We start from the raw sequence: 9861 nt of genomic DNA, 5'->3' as shown, positions 1-9861 counted from the left end.
TGCCAGGCATGCGGCCTGGTTTTGGGGGGGCTCAGAAAAATCATCCTAGCTCAGACTGAAGCTGAATGTTAGCTTCCACACATGTTGTGTTTAAAAAATAACAAACTTCCCTTTGTTTACTTATTTATCGAGCGGTCACATCATACCATGAAGTGATTTCAGTCCACCGTTGCAACCTATTAAAGCTATCGCCAAGTTATATGTAGACCTGCATGATTTCATGCAAATGTACTTAAAGATCCCATGCCATTCTATTTTATGATGCTTTAATATAGGTATTAGTGGGCCACAAACACAGTATTCAAAGACGTCCCCGAAATTCAGCCGTGGTGCAGAGTTAGGCCCTTTCCCATTCCTTTGCTCTAAAGAAAATCTCAGCCCTAGCCCTCGCTGTTGCGCGTGCACGCACCGTGGAGCAATGTCCCAATACCACTTTAAGGTAGCTTTAAGGGGTAAGAGGGAGGGCTAACATCCCCTCAAAATTGAGATTTTCGATGGGCACCCTCAAAGCGATTCAGTTCTGACTTGCTCCCACAATACCTTGCGAGAAAACGGAAAATCAAGAAATATCCCAGACAAGATGGAGGACGAAAAGATGCGACAGGATTGGAAAAACACAAATGTAAGTATTTTCTCTGTAATTAACTAGTAATTATTTTATTAATTATACTCTGCAGCCCGGCCGTGGGCTTCGAAGCCCGGCCAAGGACTCTCGGAAGATCGCGAAAGTCTGTGGCCGATTTTCGCGGAAGATCGCGGAAGTCCCCGGCCGACTTTCGCAGGCCGCCCGACCCCAGTTCTCGGCCGTGATGCATGCCCCATCACGGGCTCTGCATCCCGGCCGTCGACCGGGCTGCAGACCGGGCTGGATATCATGTCGTATGATATCCAGATCTTCCATGTTCTAGTGACTCCAGGTTAAAAATAAGCTTTACTATACTAATATATTATATTATATTATATTATATTATATTAGATTAGATTAGATTAGATTAGATTAGGCTTTATTGATCCTTTTGGGATGACTCCCTCAAGGAAATTGATTGTCCAGTAGCTTACAGAAAGAAACACAACACAATATTAAATTAAATTATATACAATATAAGATAAACAATACACTCTAAGATAACTATAAAAAGTAAAATTAAAAGTTAACAGTAAACAATAATTATAAGATAAGATAAACAATAAACTCTTAACTAACTAACTATAAAAAGTAAACAAAAAACAGTAAACAATAAACTCTTAGCTAATATAGAAAGTAATATTAGTAATATTATTAGTTATTAATTATTAATAATCTATAAGTAATATATACCTACTCATATATATATTATATTAGTAATATTCTATAAGTATTATTATACTAAGATATTATATTATATTAGTAATATTACATGGTTAATCAATGTATTTTTTGGCAGTACTATATTGTGTACATAGCTATTATATATTGTACATAACATATGGCCATATCAACCAGTTCTGGCATATAATTCCTAATTCCTTCTTATTCGTTTTCTTTCAGGACTTCGTTGAGTCCACTGCCACCAGCCCCCCCCACCTCTCCCTCATGCTCCTCCACCCCAGGCACCTCTTCCACCACCCCAGACACCCCTTCCAAGAGGAGAGTGCCAGGGGGCAGGCGAGGCATGAGGAGAGCGAGGCAAAGTTGGCGAAATGGTGGAGAAGATGTGATTCTCCACCATTCTCTCAAAAGCTGAGAGAGAGTGTGTGTGTGTGTGTGTGTGTGTGTGTGTGTGTGTGTGTGTGTGTGTGTGTGTGTGTGTGTGTGTGTGTGTGTGTGTGTGTGTGTGTGTGTGTGTGTGTGTATTTTTAGGTGTGTGTTTGTGTGTATTTTTAGATGTGTGGTTCAGTGTTTCTTATTTAAATAAAGGGTTTCTTCTAAAGTGTTCTTGTTCTTAACCGATTATTATCTAAGGGGGCACTCACACTAGGCCTTCTGGCCGTGGCCGTGGCTGTTTTAGCACCTATCCGTGCTCAAATCTGCCAGTGTGAGTGTGGCCAGTCTGGCAGGCCGGGCCAATTACAAAATATAAATACCATTTCAGGTTAAACATCTTTACAATGGGTCTTGCTCGTTGCCCGAGACAATGGCAGCCAGTCTGTCTCTTGTAACATTACCAGGGGTCTGGTTATCTGCTAGGGGGCACGGGGAGGCCATGATGACGTCACAGGGTAGGGTTGTCCCATTTGGTAGGGGACCGTTAAGGGGTAGCAATGAGGGGTAGCAATGAGATTGAGCAATGAGGGTTAGGGTTGAGATGTAGGGTTGAGACAGAGCAAAGGAATGGGAAAGGGCCTTACAGTCACTCCGAAACAGTCGCACATTGAGCTTCCCCCAAACGCGCTGTTTCGGTGGGCGTGTCAAGGCAGGTCAAGGAGGGGGGTGGGGGTGTGGCCCTGAGCAGCTTGTAGCCACTACCATGCGCTCTGTATACGGTGGGCGTGTCAAGGCAGGTCAAGGAGGGGGGTGGGGGGGTGGCCCTGAGCAGCTTGTAGCCACTGACAGTACCATGCGCTCTGTTTACGGTGGATGTATCGCAATGGCTCGTAGAAACCCATATTATACATAGATATCTATATCATATAATATATAATATTATCACCTGGCCCTGAGCAGCTTGTAGCCACGGTACCATGCGCTCTGTTTACGGTGGATGTATCGCAATGGCTCTTAGAAACCCATATTATACATAGATATCTATATCATATAATATATAATATATATTATCACGGCCAAAAGCTGTGTGAGCCTCCAGACGATAGGTTATTATGAATCTCAAACGACCGCGTCTACTTCAGATTGATGTGGAAGTGGAAGAACCAGAGACGTCGGAGAACCCGACGAACTCCTTTGTGATTCATTATATCGTCTGGACGCGCACACAGCTTTTGGCCGTGATGTATTATTTGATATAGATATCTATGTATTATATGATATTATTTAGATATAGAGCAGAGCTCCAGGTCTGTAACGCAAGTGTTGTACACTTCCTTGTTATTTGGATAACCGTTCTGCTGTTGGTGTTATGGCATAACACGTCGGACTCTCGTCTCTGGTATTTCTACAACGAGACTCGTAGTGGGGGTTATCTCAGCCATGGTTGAGAATGAATTGGGGGAAAGGAACTTTGGCTTTGACTCCCTTTCACTTTGGCTTTGAAATACCATAGACGAGAGTCCGACGTGCGCCATCACACCAACAGCAGAACGGTTATCCAAATAACAAGGAAGTGTACAACACTTGCGTTACAGTCCTGGAGCTCTATATCTAAATAATATCATATAATACATAGATATCTATATCAAATAATACATATTATCACGGCCAAAAGCTGTGTGCACGTCCAGACGATATAATGAATCACAAAGGACTTCGTCGGGTTCTCCGACGTCTCTGGTTCTTCCACTTCCACATCAATCTGTAGTAGACAGAACCGCGCGCTGCCTGCTGCCTGCTATGGCAAGCCGAGTGTGCCACAATTCGACTTCAATTAAACGCGTTCTGAAACGCCAGCACGCGTGCCCAGAACGCGTTTTGGTTTTCCAGAACGCGTTCCGGCGTTTCAGCGCGCGCGCCCAGAACGCGTTCCGGCGTTTCAGCGCGCGCGCCCAGCGTTTCAGCGCGCGCGCCCAGAACGCGTTCTGGCATTTCAGCGCGCGCGCCAAGAACGCATTCCTATGGCAAGCCGAGTGTGCCACAATTCGACTTCAATTAAACGCGTTCTGAAACGCCAGCACGCGTGCCCAGAACGCGTTTTGGTTTTCCAGAACGCGTTCCGGCGTTTCAGCGCGCGCGCCCAGAACGCGTTCCGGCGTTTCAGCGCGCGCGCCCAGCGTTTCAGCGCGCGCGCCCAGAACGCGTTCTGGCATTTCAGCGCGCGCGCCAAGAACGCATTCCGGCATTTCCGCGCGCGCGCTCAGAACGCATATTAGCATATTAACAGCACGCGTGCTGTTAATATGCTAATGCGCTCCTCCCCTCAATTTTCTCAGCCAATAGATTTGAGCCGTTTTCCCCTAATCATATGCTAGGGCAAACACACAGACAACATCAGTCGAGACCAGTGGGGTGTTCCACAAAGCCGGTTTTATCACATAACCGGGTAAGTTAACCCAGGGTTTGCTGTAACCCTAGGTTTTCCGTTCCAAAAGGATCACGGTATGTTAGTTGCTATAGCAACATATGCTCTGAATCAAACCTGGTCGGACCAGGTTTTGCGCAGGTTAAGTTTGAAACATAACCCGGTTTTGGGTATTTCAACCGGCGTTCACCGCAGATTTCATGTGTTCACAATGGCATGCCCTTTTGATGAGTGAACTGCTGATATCAGAGCGCAAATTATACGTGCAATCCACCGGGAGCGATTGATAAGACCACGGCTCGACATCTTGGCATATTGGATGACTTTTTGCTGGAGTGGAGAGATATAGATTCTCGCGCAAATCTTTAATATATTTAAATAGCCTTGCATAGCCAACACTACCAATCGAGGACCTGGCCTCAGTTCACTCCAGACTATTTGCGTAGCCCTCCGTTTTTTTCAAATGGTAGTTTTATCTAGGCTATAATGCTGGAGATGCTGAGCACATCACAGTCGTTTCAGATGACCCATCCAAGATTTGTATCGGCCTCCTATCATACAAAGAGCAATATTGTCTGAGTACTATGCCGAGAGGCATTTACAACATAAAGTATAAAATAGTCCTAACGGACTTGCATCCACTGGAGAATGTTCGATCGTAGCCGGCGGCTTCATTACAAGCACTGATCCATCTTGATCTGTGAAGTTGATGAATAGTCACTTTTAGGTTTTCTACCCAGTTACCAAAAAAAGAAACATTTGGAATAGGCCTAGTATGCGCTGTGGCAAGCACACGGTTTGCATGTGTTACTTCGAAGGCAAAAAAAATCTAAAATACAAGAAAACACAAAAACCTACATTCAACCAGTGTGTATGGCCCATGACTCTCTGAGGTGGTAGGTACCTCCAGGTAGGCTACCCCCTCCATGCCAGGGCGCCCTGAATTTATGTTTATTAACAGCTCCTCCACCGGGGTCAAGACAATTTGAGGGCCAGATCCAGTCTGCCGACTGTCGGCCTTTTCACGATTGGCTTAAAAAAATGGCTTATTTAAATTTATACCAATACGATGGTGGGAAAAGCTTACCAGTTTGTATGTTTTTTATACTTCATTTTTATACTTGATCCTCTGACCGCTTGGAAGCAATCGGAGTACATGTTGTTTTAGAAGAAAGGGGTTATGTGGTAGGATCTTTAAGAATGCTTAACTGGGATATTTATATATTCATGGCTCAAATATTAAGGATCATGCTTTTGACGTGTAACTAACGCATTTACGCGGTCAGCGATCCGCTGCCAGGCTTTGGTTCTCCGGGTTCCAGAGGTTTTAGCGTTCCCTTTTCTTGTGATAATGTCCTTCTCCTCGTCATAGCTCTCCAGGAGAACCTGGAGTTCCATTTCATTGAAATAAGCGGCCCGTTTCGCCATATCGATCAGGGTTTCCATGATCCATACATCACGTCTTTTTAAGTTTGGCGTGGACGCGCACAACCCTGTGTTAACCAACCCCGAGTTGATTGAACTAATGCATAACCGCTGCTGTGGAACCGAAAACTCTGGGTTGGTCGGCACAGGGTCAATCAACCTAGAGTTCAGCGTTAACTCAGTGTTTGTTAAACCTCCGTTCGTGGAACACCCCTCTGGTCCGACCAGGTTTGATTCAGAGCATGTGTTGCTATAGCAACTAACATACCGTGATCCTTTTGGAACGGAAAACCTAGGGTTACAGCAAACCCTGGGTTAACTTACCCGGTTATGTGATAAAACCGGCTTTGTGGAACACCCCACTGGTCTCGACTGATGTTGTCTGTGTGTTTGCCCTAGCATATGATTAGGGGAAAACGGCTCAAATCTATTGGCTGAGAAAATTGAGGGGAGGAGCGCATTAGCATATTAACAGCACGCGTGCTGTTAATATGCTAATATGCGTTCTGAGCGCGCGCGCGGAAATGCCGGAATGCGTTCTTGGCGCGCGCGCTGAAATGCCAGAACGCGTTCTGGGCGCGCGCGCTGAAACGCTGGGCGCGCGCGCTGAAACGCCGGAACGCGTTCTGGGCGCGCGCGCTGAAACGCCGGAACGCGTTCTGGAAAACCAAAACGCGTTCTGGGCACGCGTGCTGGCGTTTCAGAACGCGTTTAATTGAAGTCGAATTGTGGCACACTCGGCTTGCCATACACATCAACCTGAAGTCGACTGAACCGCGCGCTGCCTGCTGCCGGCTATGGCAAGCCGAGTGTGCCACAATTCGACTTCAATTAAACGCGTTCTGAAACGCCTGCACGCGTGCCCAGAACGCGTTTTGGTTTTCCAGAACGCGTTCCGGCGTTTCAGCGCGCGCGCCCAGAACGCGTTCCGGCGTTTCTGCGCGCGCGCTCAGAACGCATATTAGCATATTAACGGCACGCGTGCTGTTAATATGCTAATGCGCTCCTCCCCTCAATTTTCTCAGCCAATAGATTTGAGCCGTTTTCACCTAATCATATGCTAGGACAAACACAGACAACATCAGTCGAGACCAGAGCTCTTCTTTCGCGAATCTTTTCTGTTGTGTCGTTCTTAAAGTCGAAAGATGTTAAGATGTTTCAAATTAGGTGGTTAATGTGGAGGTGGTGAACACTACAAGTACATACACTTTGACTATACACTATCTAAGCTACTTGACCGAACATTGTGTATGGTAAGTGCCGTGGCAACTATGATAACATAATTAAAAAATACTTTTATTCATAGCGTATCGTTTATTACATTTATTTATTACAGCATTACATGAGTCAGCTTATTCGTCTTCTGAGTACAATAAAAACAATAAAAGAGTTCAGAAGTTAGAGTTAAAATTCCATTAGAAGTAAATAAGTCCGTCTGAAGTATTAACATGCAGTTGCAGGTTTTAGCCTGTACGTGGTAGTAGCCTATAAGACGAGGTATAATTCACTTCATCAGTTGGAATGAGACAGATAGAAAAAACTATATATATATAATATAGGGAGGTGAGGAGATAGATACTACTACAACTGATACTATTGGTAACCAACTGGTAGGTATTGGTACCCAACAGACCAAGCCCTTTAGGAAGACTTCCATCCCGCTCCTGTCACATCACATAAATAGTTGGTGTATAGCCTATATAAATGTAGAAAATATTGCAGCCAAAATTGCCCCCAAAATATTCACAACATTTACCATTTAACCATCCCTTTTCACATTAAACTGGCCTCTACTCTTGATACATTTGTAACTCACCTACAAACTCACTCATAGCCTTTAATTTAGTGAAACGTTTTGGTCACCTTTTTCCTATTTCTTTTTCACAGTGTCTACACGTCAGGTCATGGTGAGGAATATATTAATCATATATTTATATTAGTTAGTTAGTATGTTATTACTATATTGTTATTAAGTGAACATCAGTCCATGTGTTACAAACAAACAGCAGAAATCAAATGCCGGGAGGAGGGAGAAGCCTGTCTGGGCAGGCTCTATACACTGCGGTCCCCGTCCAACCAGCACCTGCCGACAATCTCCTGATTAGGAGTGAGAGAAACACAGGCATACACACAGCAGGGGCCGGGTCAAAGACCCGCCTGGGTCATCACACCTGCAACTGAACACCTCCAAGAGAAATTGTGGTGGATTACAGGAGGACTAAATGACATATGCTACCAGTCTCCATTGAGAGGGGACAATGTGGAGGGGGTCACCACGTACAAATGCCAACACAGATGCACTCTAGAAAGAGCAGAGCCGGCTGTACTTGCTAAGGAGGCTGTGGTCCTTCATATGATTAGGTGAAAACGGCTCAAATCTATTGGCTGAGAAAATTGAGGGGAGGAGTGCATTAGCATATTAACAGCACGCGTGCTGTTAATATGCTAATATGCGTTCTGAGCGCGCGCGCAGAAATGCCGGAACGCGTTCTTGGCGCGCGCGCTGAAATGCCAGAACGCGTTCTGGGCGCGCGCGCTGAAACGCCGGAACGCGTTCTGGGCGCGCGCGCTGAAACGCCGGAACGCGTTCTGGAAAACCAAAACGCGTTCTGGGCACGCGTGCTGGCGTTTCAGAACGCGTTTAATTGAAGTCGAATTGTGGCACACTCGGCTTGCCATACATTCCGGCATTTCCGCGCGCGCGCTCAGAACGCATATTAGCATATTAACAGCACGCGTGCTGTTAATATGCTAATGCGCTCCTCCCCTCAATTTTCTCAGCCAATAGATTTGAGCCGTTTTCCCCTAATCATATGCTAGGGCAAACACACAGACAACATCAGTCGAGACCAGTGGGATGTTCCACAAAGCCGGTTTTATCACATAACCAGAGGGGTGTTCCACGAACGGAGGTTTAACAAACACTGAGTTAACGCTGAACTCTAGGTTGATTGACCCTGTGCCGACCAACCCAGAGTTTTCGGTTCCACAGCAGCGGTTATGCATTAGTTCAATCAACTCGGGGTTGGTTAACACAGGGTTGTGCGCGTCCACGCCAAACTTAAAAAGACGTGATGTATGGATCATGGAAACCCTGATCGATATGGCGAAACGGGCCGCTTATTTCAATGAAATGGAACTCCAGGTTCTCCTGGAGAGCTATGACGAGGAGAAGGACATTATCACAAGAAAAGGGAACGCTAAAACCTCTGGAACCCGGAGAACCAAAGCCTGGCAGCGGATCGCTGACCGCGTAAATGCGTTAGTTACACGTCAAAAGCATGATCCTTAATATTTGAGCCATGAATATATAAATATCCCAGTTAAGCATTCTTAAAGATCCTACCACATAACCCCTTTCTTCTAAAACAACATGTACTCCGATTGCTTCCAAGCGGTCAGAGGATCAAGTATAAAAATGAAGTATAAAAAACATACAAACTGGTAAGCTTTTCCCACCATCGTATTGGTATAAATTTAAATAAGCCATTTTTTTAAGCCAATCGTGAAAAGGCCGACAGTCGGCAGACTGGATCTGGCCCTCAAATTGTCTTGACCCCGGTGGAGGAGCTGTTAATAAACATAAATTCAGGGCGCCCTGGCATGGAGGGGGTAGCCTACCTGGAGGTACCTACCACCTCAGAGAGTCATGGGCCATACACACTGGTTGAATGTAGGTTTTTGTGTTTTCTTGTATTTTAGATTTTTTTTGCCTTCGAAGTAACACATGCAAACCGTGTGCTTGCCACAGCGCATACTAGGCCTATTCCAAATGTTTCTTTTTTTGGTAACTGGGTAGAAAACCTAAAAGTGACTATTCATCAACTTCACAGATCAAGATGGATCAGTGCTTGTAATGAAGCCGCCGGCTACGATCGAACATTCTCCAGTGGATGCAAGTCCGTTAGGACTATTTTATACTTTATGTTGTAAATGCCTCTCGGCATAGTACTCAGACAATATTGCTCTTTGTATGATAGGAGGCCGATACAAATCTTGGATGGGTCATCTGAAACGACTGTGATGTGCTCAGCATCTCCAGCATTATAGCCTAGATAAAACTACCATTTGAAAAAAACGGAGGGCTACGCAAATAGTCTGGAGTGAACTGAGGCCAGGTCCTCGATTGGTAGTGTTGGCTATGCAAGGCTATTTAAATATATTAAAGATTTGCGCGAGAATCTATATCTCTCCACTCCAGCAAAAAGTCATCCAATATGCCAAGATGTCGAGCCGTGGTCTTATCAATCGCTCCCGGTGGATTGCACGTATAATTTGCGCTCTGATATCAGCAGTTCACTCATCAAAAGGGCATGCCATTGTGAAC

The 9861-nt window shown here is 45.3% G+C and overlaps 1 long non-coding RNA gene across 1 annotated transcript; it reads left to right on the top strand.

Annotated features, from left to right (window-relative positions):
- Positions 1-339: 339 nt before the first annotated feature.
- LOC132472142 (uncharacterized) lies at positions 340-1910 on the top strand. The gene is made up of 2 exons (XR_009529005.1): positions 340-622; positions 1529-1910. It is a non-coding gene; the product is annotated as an uncharacterized LOC132472142 (long non-coding RNA).
- The last annotated feature ends 7951 nt before the right edge of the window (positions 1911-9861 follow it).

The sequence above is a fragment of the Gadus macrocephalus genome, chromosome 14, assembly GCF_031168955.1.
Source record: "Gadus macrocephalus chromosome 14, ASM3116895v1".
In the NCBI taxonomy this organism is placed as follows: domain Eukaryota; kingdom Metazoa; phylum Chordata; class Actinopteri; order Gadiformes; family Gadidae; genus Gadus; species Gadus macrocephalus.
This window is presented reverse-complemented; position numbering and strand designations above follow the sequence as displayed.